Source organism: Sturnira hondurensis, unplaced genomic scaffold (assembly GCF_014824575.4).
Source record: "Sturnira hondurensis isolate 20B ecotype Veracruz unplaced genomic scaffold, ASM1482457v3 Scaffold0008723, whole genome shotgun sequence".
NCBI classification, from domain to species: domain Eukaryota; kingdom Metazoa; phylum Chordata; class Mammalia; order Chiroptera; family Phyllostomidae; genus Sturnira; species Sturnira hondurensis.
Genome location: NW_028081354.1, coordinates 15161 through 31572, shown reverse-complemented (window position 1 = coordinate 31572; position 16412 = coordinate 15161). Strand labels below are relative to the sequence as shown.

The following is a 16412-nucleotide window of genomic DNA, read 5'->3' as shown; positions in this document are numbered from 1 at the left end:
TGTGCTAACCAGGAATGCAGAGACTGACATATGGAGCCTTGAAGCTGAACGAGGCTGTCCCTGATCGCCTTCTGCAATTTCTGGCCTCAGATCTGACTGTATCATCACTTGATCACCCTCATTGCTGACTTGAGTCCTGTGTGTATTTGATTCTAGAAACCATTGGTACCTGCCCTGCCCATGGTGTAGGTAAGAAAACCTAGCCCCATAGAAATGAATTGAACTACCTAAAGTCGCCCCAGTCCATGCCTCACATTCAGAAGGGGAAATTGTCTTTGGTTCTAGTCTGGCTAAAGCCAGTTCCTTATGGGGCTTGTCACTGTGCAGCTAGTTGACTGTGAATGCAGGTGCAGTTGTGAGGCCCTGGAAACAGAGCAATACAAGGTAGCAGGGTCCTGATGCCAACCCCCTGAAGCAAGAATCCCAATACAGCTTGGAGACAGAAAAGGTCCCATTCAAGGTCAATAATAAATACATAACCTCTGTAACCCAGAGCTGTGCACAGGGGCAGAGAAGCTGACCTACTGCAGACCCTGGAAGAGAGACCCAAATCTCAAAATAAACTGTCATCACTCAGGGCACTCTTGTCTGTCTGCATAGGGTTTTACCCCTGGCACATGTTATGAGAGGCATTAAAAAAATGGACTCCTCTCCCCAAGTGACCCTTCATCCTGGTGTGATGAGGTCAGAAATTCTTGCACATGGCAGCCTTCCTTTCGGTTTCATCATTATCTTCTCTCCTTGTCTGCTCATTTGGAATGCCCCCAGTGCCTAAAAAGTGTAAGACTTCCCCATTGGTCTCTACCTTGGGTGGTGTATTAGTCAAGATCCAAAAGAAAAACAAAACCTGGATAGGTAGGTAGATAATGAGAGAGAGAGAGAGAGAGATGGAGAGCGAGAGAATGAATATATTATGAGAAATTGGTTCAACTATGGAGGCTGAGAAGTCCTATGATATGCCATCTGCCCTCTACAAGCTGGAGATCCAGGAGAGCTGGTGGTATAATTTAGTCCAGATCCAAAGGCTTGAGAACCAGGGGAGCTGATGGTATAAATTCCAGTCCAAGGGCAGGAGAAAATGAGATTACATGAGATGTTTCAGCTCAAGCTGTTCCCTTCAGGACCTCAACAGATTGGGTGTTGCCCACTGCTATTGGGGATGGAAATTTAACTTACTTAGTCTACTGATTCAAATGCTAATCTCTTCCAGAAACACCTTTACCTGGAAAAAGTGTTTCCTCTGGACACCCCGTGATCCAATCAAGTTGACAGATAAAATTAACTGTCACAGGTAGGAAATTTAACACCAACTGCATCCCTGAGACAAGACTTTGTAAAGGCCCCTTTTCTCACAACCCTCACCATTTAGTGGTAGGGTAGTTCATTCTCAACCCACACTCAGCACTTCTAATAATATTATTGCTGCATGGTCTATGTGAGTGATTCATATAGGCTATATATTAGAACCATTTGCAGAGCTTTTTAAAAACCCAATGTCAAGGTCATACCCCAACCATCATTATATCACAATCTCTGGGGATAGGGCCAGGCTCAGTAATTTTAAAGCTCCCCAGGGGATACTAATGTATAGTCAGTGTCAAAAACCACAGCTGTCCTGGGGGAACAGAGTAGAGCTTTAACCATCTGTCCACTGAGTTGAGGTGGCCCCACCTCACGAGGCAGTATGGACATGCCTATTATACTAATGGTGGCAGTTAGACTGGGTTCCATGGCAAGACAAAAACAAAGACAACAACAAAACTCCAGGACCCTAAATGGCAATGCTTACCCATCTAAGATTAATTGTAAGGAAAAGATGCAAAGCAGTAACAGCATAACCTAATGCACAGCATGATGACTGTGGTTAAACGCAGTGCATAGTTGAAGTTTGCTAAGACAGTAGATCTCCAATGTTCTCATCACACACACATACACACACTATGTGAGGTGATGGGTATGTTAATTAGCTTGATTGTGGTAATAATTTCACATTTCACACACTTTTTTGTATACAAAAACATTATGTTTACACTTTAAATATACACAATTTTCATTTGTCAATCACAACACTGAAAAAAAGAAGAAAGTAATAGCATTAAAGTGAGGATATTCATCACAGCTAAAGGTTGCCTCATAGCATGGGACTGACCCCAAGAGGTCAGTGAGAACTCCAGTTGTCACACTGACATGGCATGACTACATCATATGTGTTTTTTCTTTCAGTTTAGGAACCACTAAAGCATACACATGAGATATTAGAACCAGGAAGCTCAAGCTGGAATCTAGAACAGGGCTTCTCAAAACATGCTGGTCACACAGTCATACTCTGAGCAACCAGCCCACAGCAGAGCTCTCTGACGGGCTCACTGAGATCAGAGGCAGATCACTGATCTCATTATATCAACAGATGATGACAAGCTGATATTAGAAAGCACCCTGAAACTCCTGGGCAGACCCATGGTCACAAGTCAGTACCCTTTGTGTCTTCACCAGGGGTTAATGCTACAGTTCTTACTTCAGCAAAATAGCTCAGGCCAATTCCAGGTCTGCTGCAATTCACCCTTACTGCATACCTACAAAATGAGTTAGCCTGCTTTTCCTTAAAACTTGATACTCAAAGTATAGCCGTGAACCAACAGCACTGGGGTGACCTGAAAGCTTTTTAGAAATGCAGAATCTCAGCCCCCTTGCCTATGACCCAGACCCACTGGGTCAGAATCTGCACTCCAGCAAGATCCGTAGGTGAGTCCTATGCATGTTGAAGTCTGAGGCTCCTGTCTGAGAGCTCACCACACTTGTGCCACTTTACCCTTCTACCTTTAAGGCCACCTCTGACTGCAGCACTAATGTGTGCTAAGACCAGTTTGATATGTGTAATAGGAGGAAAGAGCCCCTCATTGTGTGCCAGCCCTGAGCCCCCTATCCCAGGTCAGGCAGAGCTGCCCAGGGTGGGGAGTGCAAGTCTATAACCTGTCTCCCTTCACTGGAAACCCATCATTACTGAGGGCTCAGTGGCCTTGTGCTGGAAGTAGTTTCTGGGGACTAGGAGGGCATTCTGTCACTGTCCGTCTACCCAAAACATGAATTCAGATAAAGCCAGATTAGAGCTGCAGGTGACTGTCATTCCTCCTCACAGCCACAACAGCTAATAATGAATCTCCATTTTAGAAGCATCTGACTGCTAGGTAGTACTTATTTGGACATTAGCTACATATCAGGTGCTTTATTCATATCCCCTTGCTAATGTACACCATCCTATAGAGCAGATGGTTATCCCCATACATACTACAGAATACTGAGAATACCTATGAGAATAGGTATTAAGAATACTGAGCCTTAGATTACATATCTTGTCAAGGCCACCCAGACCAAGAGTCAGTGCCAGGACTTGGACTCAGATATCCAGTTGCAAAGACCCCACTACTCCCTCTGACTTTGCTATTCTTTGAGAAATGACCCATCCAGATGTGCTGGGGTTATAGGAGTGAGCACAGCAGATATAATCCCTGCTCTTGTGGATGCTTCAGTCTTGAGGGAGTAATTTCTGAGCATGTGCTCTCTGCCTGACACTGTGCTTTATTTATATTCAATTAATCATTTATATGAAAATCCTAAAAACAAGGACATTATCCTCATTTGAAACAATGAGGCAGGGCTCAGAGAGGTCAAGTAACTTTCTTCTGGGTCACAGAGCAGGCGCTGGCAGGATGTGGAAGGCGTTGGGTGGACAGCCACCGGTGGTGCCTCAGTGACAGCTGAATGGATTAAGGTGTGTATATGAGTACTGGGGCTTTTTCAAACTTCTCTGACTCCTTGCCAGCCTTCCAGAGTTACAGTCCTAAAGCCCACCAGAGGAAGGCTGGTATCCTCTTTGCCATACTCTGGAATTCTTCCAGGGAGTTTTCCTGTCCTCAGTTTTCTGTGTAGCTTTGACCTCTCCAAGCCATCATGTCAACTACCTGGCAGGGCCAGTGTGATGATCAAATAATACAGACCAGGTAAGAATGTTAGCAGGTGTGTGCCTGGTACATGTCAGTTATTTCTCCCTAATTTGGGGACGGCAATGAGGTCATAGAAAATCCACACTGCTCACTGGGAGAATAATTGGCTGATTGAGCATGCAAACAAGTGGTCCTTGGCTCAGAGATGCAGCCTCCCTGGACCCTGAGTTGTTTTTTCAGTATCGGAGTCTTCTTGAGTACCATGCAGGGCAGCTCCAAGTAACTCAAGGGGCAGAGGCCCTTCCAACATTAGTGCAATACTCACTTTGGCCACATGGGGACAGCACACACCCGCACAACGCCCAGCTCTGGCCCTATTATTTCCCTGCAAGGGGCTAATGAAGAACTCATGCTTGGAAAGCCAGAAGGCTGAGAACTGTAAAGCCTTCCATACTTGCAAGATAGGATTATTTAGGAACACTGCAGACAGAAGGGGCGTTCCAAATCTTATGTTTTACAGAATTAACTATTTTAAAGAAGGGGAACCAAGGCATAGGAAACAATCAAAACTTTTTATACACCTGAATATATTCAACATGGCCCAGGTGATACCTCAGACCTCACAGGGTGCAGTGACCCTAAACAGCTCATATCTTACTTCCTTCGAGCAGCCTTTCCTAATCATACTAATTTCTTTATCCCTTTTCTATTAATGGTCTGCTTTACAGAGGAACTTAATAAAAATTCCCATGTTTACTACTGTGTAGAAACAGAAATGAACTTTGGGGCACATGCACCTCTACCACCCACTCATATGCCCCAAATAGACATTAATAATTGATTGTTGAACTTTTCCCACTGGGTCCACGGCCACCTTAGATGCCTATCCCACACAGTACTCAAGTGGACATCACCAGTGATCAGCATTGGCAGGTGAAGTCAAATTGCTGACATTTTTCTTTATATTAAATTTTAATAAATATTGGCTGGCAATGAGTTGTTTTGTTTCCCCAAATATAGTATTAATTCTTTGGACCTGAATTGTTCTTTCTGTATCCCAACAATGTTCCAAGCATTCTAGATGGTCGATATCCTTAAACTCCCTCCTGGGCTGGAAAGGCAGTGCGCCAAGGTGAGCATGGTCTCTGGAGCAAGACAATCCTGACTTCTAGACACAGCTCTGCCACTTACAGTCTTGGTGATCTGGAGCAAAGTGACCTTCATCCTTGAAGCTCAGTTTCCTCATCTTCAAAACTGGGAAGCATGTTACCTCCCTTGCAAGGACATCACAAAGATTCCATGATCCCATGTAGGCAAAGCCCCTAGCACAGTGCCTGGCACAGAAGGGGTGCTCAGTAAATGATGGCTTGTGTCATTAGCCTGATTGCTGAGGTGGAGGAAGGAGAACGTGAGCCAAGTCTATGAAATTACAAGCAGACTTGCCCAATGAAGCCTGCTTGTAAAAAAAAAAAGACACCCTCCAGTGCCTGAGACAGGTGAGTGCACAAGTGCTTGTCACTTTGCCTGGCAGCCAATACAGGTATCTGTCACAGCAAAGGTGGCAATTTCTGGGACAGAGCTAGATCAAGAAAGGTTTAGGCAAATTTATGTCTGGAAGACTAATAGTGCCCAGGAGAAAAGGGAGTTGAAAGCCTTGCTGTGCCAACAAGCCAGAGCAGGACAGGTATGTCTGGGAAGTACCTAACAGCAGTTGATGGGGAAGAAGGCAAGCCTCCAGGTGGAATAGGAGCAGGTGGAATAGTTGGAAGGCAGACAGCAAGAAGAAGATGTCCCAGCAGATGACTAGAAAAACACAGTCACCTGGGAGTAGGTCATGGGCAGGGATGGAAGGCAGGTAGGTGGTAGATAGTTGGCACCCCCTGAGTGTGAAGATGTGGAGGAAGGTCAAAGTGAAACAAGAGGGTAAAATACATAGCAGGAATTTGGCTCTATCAATGAGGCTTCATTCATTCAGCAGGCAAACCAACATGCAAGGTCAGGGAGCCTGGGATATCCATGCCCACATCCGGAACCAGCAGTCAGCTGGGGCACCATGAACCCAACCCTTAGGCTACCCTCATTATTCCCAAGGTGCCCTGGCCTGCCAGCCTGGAAAGCCTCCCCGAGCAGCTACTTCTGGCTCAGAAGATCTGTACAAACGTCTCTTGTCTCTCCTTGTCACCACTGTCAGAGCAAATTTGCAGCAGCAGCATTCACGCATGCCCCAGGAAGCTTGTGAGGGTGGGCACTCAAGGGGATGGCCAGATTTAGTGATGCCTCATATCTCCATGACACCAGAGGACTCATTTCCTGGCTACAGCAGTGGAAAATGGAACTGGGTGGGTTTCCAGCGGGGGGAGAAAAAGGGATCAAGAAGAAATATACTCAAATGCTACCTTGATTGCACTGGACTTCTAAACATGTCCTGAATAGAGTAAGAGTCAAGATCCCTCAGTTCTCATCCATCCTTAACTCTTATAAAGATGCTGGGTGCTGCAGAGGAAGCCACTCTGGGCCTCAGTCTCCTTGTCTGGAAAGTGAAGATAGTTACATCTGCCCTGTGTGAGCAAACTGTTCAGGGAGCACAGAATGAGTGACCAGGGGTAACAGATGCATGCTCTCTTGTGTGTCAGCTCTGTCTGATCCCTGTGTTAAGAAGGATTCTGAAGTTGAGACCAAGCCAAGCCAGAAAACTGCTGTGATCAAACTACATCTGCCATGAGTCCAAGATTGCAGGGCACCCTCTCCTATGTTATATACTTGCAATTTTTGTCCTAAATAATTGTAAGATATCTTTATTTTCATTTCTTCTTTAGTCCAAAGCCAAAACCACTCTAAGAAGAGGTCAATATGCAGGAGGCTTTTTGTGCTCATCTCTCATACCCTTTTCTTTCTTTCCTTCTTCTTCCCTCCCTCCTTCCATTTTTCCTTTCCTGCTTTTTTTCTTCTCATTTTTTTCCAGGTAAAGAGCACAGGCTGTGGTGCTCAGATCTGCTGCAAAGACACGTGACTCAGGTGAGCCACTGCCTCTCTGAGACTCAGTGCCATGACCTGTAAAACGGAAACCACAATTCTACCTCAGGGGTGATATGAAGATTAAATGATGCCATACCATGATAACCTGGCTGTAAACCAGTGTCTCATGGCACTTCCTTTTCTGATAGCCATTGGGTGTCTATTTAACCTCTGCACTCACACCACTGGCTCAATCCGGAAGACCCAGGACCAAAGACAGGAAATGGGCCTGTCAGAGAGAAGAAGTATTTTCTGGTCATAATCACTGATGGCCTCTCTTGTCCCTGTTCCCAGGCTCTGACATGTCTCCTGTATTTCAGATTCAAAGTTGTTCTAGGATTTAGACCTATCCCTGCTCAGGGGTTTCTAGCTCTTGCTGGTACCAGCTGGGAATGATGCTGGGAAGGACCATTTGCAATCATTATAGAACTTCAGAGCACCAACCAGGGGGTGACCATGATCATTTGCTCATCTTTCAGGGTCCCAGACCTTTCTCAAGATCTCAGAGCACCTGAGGTTTAGGTGGCACCAACATTACTGGGCTCTAAACACCTCTCCTGGGATATGTGCCTTCCCAGCCTCCTGCAGAGAAAGGTGAAGAAGAATGGGCAGAGTACAAATGTCAGACTCAGGCTCCTGTATCCCAGTCCAGCCAGGCCACTTCCTGGCACAGAGACTCCCAGCACCTCTTTGTGCCTCAGTCTTCTCATCTGTAGGTTTCCTCCTGAAAGGTAGCTATAGTACTAAATAAAATATCATGGATACATGACAAGGCTCTGTAAACTGTAAAGCACTGGATACACATTAACTTGTGCCCTCCCCCCTAGAAATTCACAGCTTAAAGAAAGTCCCAGAGGCCTATTCTGGGCCATGACTGGAGAGCAGAAGGCCCTGCTTCCCTAGTCATATCATATGGTCATTGTACTCCCATCACTGCCTCATTTTCAGGTACAACTCCTTTCACTCTTGAAATTGAATAGAAACTTTCAATTAGTCTTTATCATACCACATATTTTAAGGCCTCAGGACCTTTGCTCAAGCTGTTTATTCTGCCTGGAATGCCCTTTCCCTCCCCATTTGCATCCATTGCATCCCTCAAGACCCAATATCAACGCCAGTTCTTCAGGGAAGCCTCCCTACTTCATACTCCTTCCCCCAGAAAGGAGTGACTTGCTCACTAGGCTCAAACAGACCTCTATTTTTAAATGCTGTCTTAGAATGAGACTGGAAAGGAGAAGCTGAATTGGCTTGATGTGCACTCCCCTGGCCCAGCACACAGTAGCTACTTAGCTAGCATATAGACTTGCACTCATCAACTTCATTCCACTCACCCAAGACTGGCCATGTGTCTGACTTTCAAAACTCAACACAGGCTTCCTCCTGGCCACTTATAAGCCCTTGATTCTTCATTGGCTTAGCCCATGCTCTCCCAGACACCATGGAGCAAAGCCGTACCAAAGCAGCCACAGGGTGCTGTGTGGCTATGTGTCGGGGTGTACAGGAGCTGAGAAGCAGTGGTCACGGAGGAGCCAACCCAGAGCCCCAAAGGCTGCCCATCACCATGGAGACAAGGCCCCATGGGCCAGCCAGGCCCAGGCTGGTCAGTGAATGAATAAACGTGGCCCATTTTTCTGCCTTTGTTCAGAGCCTCCCTGGGGCTTCCTGCTGTCAGCCCCAGCTGTGCGGAAGGCGGAATTTGCCTGATATCGCTGAGCTGCCGCCTGGCAGCACTGAGCCTGGCCCAGGCCACCCCACGCCAAGATTCATGCTCAGCTAACAAGCCCTACTTTGTTCCTGTGGGAAAGTCCAGCCCCTCAGGAAAGAGCCCTCTCTCAGCCGGCCCCTGGTCTGGGGACTCAGCAAGGAAAACAAAGCTCCATCCGTTGGCAACAATTCATAGGGCCCAATGTCCACCTCCGTGCCTGGCGAGATGGCGGATCTGCTCTGGGAGGTGGAACCCTGGTGCATCTCTTTCTCTCTCATCTGGGAGATGAGATGGGAATTGTTTGGCCAAAGGTCTCCCTACCTTCCCCGGCCTCTGGTTTGAAAGAGGGGGCTATGTAAGAGGCAGGTGGGCCTAGGCTTGGGGTGGCCTTGGCAGAATTCAGCTGATGCCCACATGAGGCCTGAGGGAGGTCAGTGTGGAATAGCTGCCCCTTATAGCTGGGACCATGTAGACTTGCAGATGCTCTGGCCTAAGCCAGCTGGGTGGAGTCCTGATACGCCTTTGTCCACATGGATGGCCTTGACCTCATCATGTTACTTAATCAGCCTCAAGACAAAAAGTACTGAAGCTGGCTGCCTCCTAGGATTTCACTGACATTGGCGATGATAAGAGTCATTTCATTTAGCACCAATTCTATATGAGGCTCTTTGCAAAGAGCTCCCATGGGTTATCTCACTGGAAAGGTTCTTTCAATGAGAATCTCCCAGCTCAGATGTCTTCAGGGAACCAGAGGCAGCTAACATGAAGGGAAGATGCAGCCAAGAGTAGGACAGCAGTGGGTGGCGGGCGCTGTGGGCCCATGGGGATTCTGGCCCCATCTACTAAGTCTCCAACGACTAAGCACTAGCTGTTGCTCACAAGTGAAAATGTGAGTCCAGCTTGGTTGGATCTTCTGATTATTTCTAAAGGGAGTTGGAAATATGTATTTTGATTGGAAATTTCTCAGTTTAGAAAAATATAAAACTAAACAATGTATCATTTACATCTAAAGTAAAACTGTGGGTAAAGTGTGGGGATGATAAGCATAAAATTCTTGAGGGTAGAAGGGACAGGCTGGGCAGGGTCACCCTGGGGCTCAGCAATGTTGGGACTGATCTATTTCATAAGCTGGGAGAACATGTGATACAGATGTTTATTACATGATTCTCTATGTCTTATATGTATATTATATGTTTTCTTCAGAATGCAATCCATAGACTCTATCATAGTAAGTTATTTTAAAATCACCTGGAGACCAGATAAAACCTGCTTGCATGGGACGTCTAATCCCTTATCTCCTATTTGTGACTCCTGTTCTGTGGCTTAGGTAACATTATCTCCATTTCACAGATGAGGAAGCTGGGACTCCCAGGGTCTAAGCTACGTGTCCAAGGTCATACAGCTCTCACTGACAGCTGTGGTTTGGGTTCTCCCAGAAGCAGAGCCTGAGACAAGGGTCTGAGGGCAGGTGGTTGGGAGGTGAACTCTGGAAACAGATAGGGGACAGGAAGTAAGACAGAGAAGGGAGGGAAGCCTGCAGAGGATGTGTCATCAACAGTGGCCCCTGTGGGCAGCTGGAGCTCAACCTTGCTCCTCCAGGAGACAGCATGGAACATGCATCTCTAAGCTCTCTCACTCTATGGATGAGGGAGTGGGGAGTTCATATGCCCTTCCCATCAGCACTAGTTCAAGGTAGCTCCAGGAGGTGTTAATTCCCCTGGCATTCCTTGCCTGCTGTCAGTGAGGGCAGAGTGGCTCTGGGGCCATAGAGAACCCCCAAGATCTCTTGGGATGCAGGGCTGCTGGCAGATAGAAGTCAGGCAGGTGTGTACTAAAAGGGTTAAGGTGAGAAAATAGAGCAGGACACAGATGACAGTTTGCTGCTCTCCTTGGGAACCCAGGTTGCTGGGCTTCCTACACTATGATGCCATTTACTTGCTCAAGTTGACTGAGTAGCTTCTTATGCCACGCCTGCTAAAGAAGAATCTCATAGGGAGTTGGAGAAAAGTACAAGCAGATGTGTTTTCAATGTCCAACATAATTCTCATATATACTAAAATCTTAGCCTAGGATATAAAGCTCTGACTCTTAGCCTGCCATTCAAAGTTGCTACCACACTCAGCTTTCAGCATTCCCTTCCTGGTCCTGTCCTGGCCTCCACAGTCTACAGTGCCCTTAACCTGCTGGACTGGCTCTCTGAGGATCAGCTGGCCCCGGGAAATGCAATGCTTGTGGAAAAGTTCATGTGTAGCAATTTCAGACTTGTGGGATTTAATAAACTGCCTAAATTGAGGGTTTCTGAAATTACTCCACTTATCTCTTTTTGGCCTTAAGATTGCTTTTTATAAATTGAGATGATGGAAATGTTTTTCTCTTCCACTGAGAGTCATAAAGGGAATCAATTCCATTCCATAATCCAAAACACAGGTCTTAATTTTCCATTGCCTCAGTAAAGCTGTTAATCTTTAAACCTGAGGTGATAGTCCCCAGTGTGGACTATAGTCCCCAGAGTGGACATCAAAAGAATCTAAATGCTCTTCCTGCTTCTCTGGGGTTTGTCTGAATTTAACACTGTAAAACAGACATGGGCAACTTCACCCTTAAGATCATTATGGGTCTTTTAAGACAAGAGATATTTTTGTACTCTGTTGTACAACGTTTATGAGCACCTACCATGTGCCAGGCACTGTGTTGGATCATGGGGATGCAGAAGTGAGTGAGCACCAGCCCCAGTTTGGGGAACCTCAGGGTGGCTAGGGAGACAGATGGAGTGGATTATTTCCCTACCATATTGTGCATCCAATGGCTGATTAGGGGGATGTTCCAAGTGTAAGGGGGTAACTCTACCTTGGTGTTGTGGCCCCATGAATTACCGAGGGATGCAGTGGTTATACACTCAATCACCTTGCTGGGGGAAGAACACAGAATATGCCTCTGGCAGTTTCTACACTAGCCCCTGCCTCACTCTTTCCAGACTCATTTCTAAAGATTGCTGATGAGAGAAAACTGAGCACAAAATACTACAGAGGTTCATATTTTGGTTTTCTACTGACCTTCAGGATCTCTGCATACATGAGGAGAACACTCTAGTTGGGTGATAAGGTGTCCATAGCACTTAATACTCTTCTGTTCAACAGGAAGGTTCCGGCAATAGCAGAGAGCTCACTCAGTGTAAACAGCTACTTCCATCCAGAGGCATGTAATTTCCCACATCAGCCCCTAGGGGGTGCATATTTCATCACTCCTTTGGGAGAGGAAGGGACTTGATTCAAGAGATACAATAGTATCTCCTTTAAGTGGGTCTGAAAGTTCTCCTGACATAGCATAGGACAAGATTTTATGGAGTGAAGGGGTCCATGGAACACCAGTACCTAGATTCCCTTTATGAAAAGTTTTATGAGCTGTTAAGTCTGAGAACATGCACAGTGTTATAGGGTGCATCCTTCCAACAGGATAGATGGAGATCCATATAAAGACACTACTGACTTTGTTAAAGAGTTTAATGCTTTCTTAAGGGCGAAGGCCATAGAAACATTCCTGTTTGGTATGGAGTTCAGAAATAAATTTGGTCATGTTCTAGCATGAGCACCAGGGGTGGAGGCTCAGGCCTCAGCGTAGCCAAGTCCACAGAGATAAGGGTGCCAGTGTTACCATTTATACTGTAGGAGGCCTCTGCCAACATCAGAACCTTGAGTTGTCAGGTTCCTTGGGGCCATTACATTCCTCTGGTTCATCTAGACTGTGCTGAACATTCTGGTTGCAGCTAGTCTGCTCAATTCCTGCAAGAAACTGCTACAAATCAACCCTAGCCCCTTTTGAGTATTGACTGCTGGATGGAGCCTGTGAAAGACCAAATCCTTAGATTTATCATCTCCCCTAGAAATGGTCCCCAAACTTGGCTGCTATTAGAATTTCCAGTAGAGCTTTAAGCAATACCCACATCCAAAATATGCCTAAGTCATTGGTATAGGGTATGGCTTGGGCAACAAGAGATATTTAAACTTTTCCCCAGTTGAGTCTAATGTGCAGCCAAAGTTATGACCACTGACCCAGAAGCACCAGGCAGTGGGCCCATCCACTATTTCCTTTAAAACAAACAATGCACTTTCTAATAAAGGTTCTGAGAACCCCTGCAGTAAAAACCCCCATGTAACCCAATGTTTCCCAAACTTATTTAATAATGGAACCCTTTAATCTCCCAACACTTACTAACATTAGGGAAAATGGCATTGTGCAGAATATGCTTTGGGATATGCCAGGGACAGAGCACTGTACAGGGTACAGGAGTCCACAAGTAGTAGGAATAAGTGGTCTACAGAAGCAGAAGATCATTCTGACATTTGCCCATGATGGAAGGTGGTATAATTAATCGAAATATTTGCTTTCTGCCCTGGCTGCTGTGGCTCAGTGGATTCAGTGCCGGCCTATGAACCAAACAGCCACTGGTCCGATTCTCATTCAGGGCACATGCCGGGGTTGTGGACCAGGTCCCTGGTATGGGGTGTAGGAGAGACAATCACACACTGATGTTTCTCTCCCTCTCTTTCTCCCTCCCTTCCCCTCTGATCTTTAAAAAAAACATTTGCTTTCTCTCCACATTGACCTCTGGCTTGGCCATGTGACTTACTCTGTCCAAAGACATAGGTTGCTTGTGGGCAGAAGCTTTAAGAGCCATTGTCTGATGTCATTGAGTTCTCTGTTTTCCTTTTATCATGAGACAGCCAATTTCAGCCAGCCTGAGACCCAGGCTGCTCAACCAGCCTAGGTCCTAGAGTGAAAGGGACATGTAAAAGAACCACAACCAATCCTTAGTAGACATGTACTTTGAATTAGAAATAAACCTTTGTGGTTGTAAGCCACAGAGATTTGGGGGTTACTTGTTGCCACAGCATAACTTAGTTTATGCTGACTGGTGCACCCATGGAAACAGTGCTAGTAACTAACATGCTTGCTTATGCACAAAGTGCTGAAAATTTAGGCTGAGTATTCAGATCTTCTGTATTATTTGAATTTTTGCTCATGAGCACGTATTTCATTTAAAAAAATGACTAGTTTAAAAGTGCTTCAAGTTTTGCTCTCATATTGACCCTCTTAGATGAAATTCTCCTTCTGCTCAGCCTTCTGCTAACACATTACATACTGGCAGGGTCAATTGGATGCCTTAAGCATATTCTTTGCTCAAGCAAGACAACAAAATGCCTTTTCCAGAGGAGATGCCTAACCTTTTTAAAAATATCCTTTCAGAACTTGGATGTGCAGGAAGAAATGCTTTGGGAAACATGGCTTTAAAACCAGGGGATGTTATTTTTGGTCTCTGCCCAACACAAATAGGCTCTGGGTCACCTACCTGGAGGGGAAATAGCTCAGCCAAAATGTCAAGACAATAACTTCCACAAGACCTTTCGGTTTCGTGCTCTGGGGAAAATTAGGGAGCCCAGAGCAATGTATATCCACCCTCTGGAAAGATGTCCAAGAACAGCAGGGAGCTCATCCTTTTGCTCGTTCACTTAAGCTAGCTGGATTGACCCCCTATGAAAACATCTCCCTCAATCACCTATCATGGTGCTTGTAATTCTATCATTAAAGTTTTCTCCCTCTGGCCTCCCAAAATGCTCTATTATGGAGCTTAACAAAGTGGAATCCATGAAGCTGTTGACTCGTGAATAGGAATATGTGATTGGCATCAGGTTTGAGGATCTAAAGGATAGAGTTATGGGATGGAAATGAGCCAGAGGAGGTTCCAGGAGCTATTCCTTCTGGAACCAGGCAAGGGTGAGGCTAAGATGTGAATTAGCCTGGCACCATTGGCCTGGTTAGGGCTTAGCAATGAGTGTGGCTGAGATCCAGCTGGTATGTTCTGGGGCACATAAACCTGTTGTTAAAATACGGAAATAACTCCTATATGTTGTAACTAGCTGCTGCCATTTTTGGATTAAAGCTTTACTGGTGGAATCCCAGGCACAGTGAAAGGTTGGTGGGATGACCTTAGCCACTTTCTAAGGTCAAACTCCCACCTGCCATCAAAAAACAAAGGGAATGGAATCTGGTTACCAGACAACTAAAAAATAATTCATTTTCATTTTTTTCCCAGATATGAGCAAGGCCCATGGGAATGGAACCTAGACGGTGGGTACCAAAAGTGAAAAAGGGACATAGAGGGAGGTGGAGGAGGGAGGAGGGAGGAGGCCAGACAGACTTCTCCAGCTTCTCTATGTGCAGAGGAGTTGCCCTGAACTTTGAAGAGGAACATGGCAGCGTGAAGCTGTTATTGAAAGCTGGGGAAGAATAAGTCTATCGGATGCTTGTACTCAATAAGTTTTCATTGATGCCAAAGCAACCAAAGCACTCAGGGTGAAATATGTGGGTGAGAAGTGGAAAGCCTTTTAAAAGGTACTAAAAAACTAAAGAGTATCCAGACTACATAAAAGAGCACCTACAAATCAGTAAGATGACAGCTAGTAAAAGACTAGAAGATGCACTTCAATAAGAGAATGTCCAAATGTAAATACACAGGTAAGGAGGCTCAACCTTTTACTGATCAGGCAAATTAACACCACAGTGAAATCCCTCTACACACCCAGCAGAATCACTAAAATGCAAGACAGACAAGAGTTTTTAAGGATGCAGAACACCTGAAATTTACATATGTTGGAAGAGCATGGATAGATCTCACCAATGTAACATAGAAGGAAAGAAGCCAAACACAAACATTACATACTGTAGGATTCTGTTCCTATGATGTTCCAAGGCAGACAGGTAGGACTCGGGAAAGTGCATATGCAAGCCGAGGCTAGGAAGTGACTACAAAGGGCACAACAGGGGCTTCTGTGATGCTGGTACTAAAAGCTTCTTGACTTGAGTGCTACTTTCATGGATACCATCAACTAGTAACACCCATGAAGCTTACCACTTATGATTTGTGCACTTCTCTGTATATCTGTAATACTTTAGTCAAAATTAGGGGACAAATCTTCAAGAAGATATTTCTGTGTTAATCCCCTCCATATTCACATGTCTAAGGGAAGAAAAAGTATCAAAAGATATATCTTTCTTGAAAACTATTTACTTAACTACATTCTCACTTCTCTCATAAACACTGCAGGAACAATGACATCTGCTAACATACAGCTCTCAGAAAAGAATGTGCTCGGTGTACAGAATCTCTGCATGGACAAATGAGAGGACTCTGAATTGAAAAAAATATTAGTTTCACAAATATTTTTCTGCTATTGTAAATAACCTCCCACAATTTAGTAGTTTCACAAATATTTTTTTTGCTCACATGCTCCAATGCTGCTGTTTCTGATTGGCACACAGCTCTCCTCCACATGGTGATTCAGACATCCAGACTTGGACTCCAGAGTCGTCCACATCTAGGAGGAAGTTGAAAGAGATAATGAAGATACAACTGCTTCTTAACTGGCCTGGAAGAGACACACATCCTTTCCACTCATATTCCACAGGTGAGAACTAGTCACTTAAGTCCAAGGAGTGCTGAGAATGCCATCCCTGGCTGGGCAGCCACTATCCAACTCTACTATGGAAAAGAAAGTACAAGCCGTATCCACCACCTATCATTTAAGGATAAAGATGCTGAGTCTCAAAGATGAACTCACACAAGGCAGAGCAATTTGTACATGGCAGTGCTGAGATCTGAACACATACCTGTCTGCTTCCTAAACTTTAGGTCTTTGTGTTAAGTAGTCCTGTCTCTGCCTGGGGCACTGAATTCCTCCTGTCTGAGCCAGGTC

At 45.4% G+C, this 16412-nt stretch overlaps 1 protein-coding gene across 2 annotated transcripts in view; it reads right to left on the bottom strand.

The window, feature by feature from the left end:
* ATP2B2 (ATPase plasma membrane Ca2+ transporting 2) overlaps nt 1-16047 on the bottom strand; it is a 467640-nt gene extending 451593 nt beyond the window's left edge. For both annotated transcript variants that reach the window (XM_037055587.1, XM_037055588.1), the window contains exon 1: nt 15944-16047. The gene's annotated coding sequence lies outside the window, so the exon portion shown is untranslated. The remainder of the gene's footprint in view (nt 1-15943) is intronic.
* Nucleotides 16048-16412: the final 365 nt, after the last annotated feature.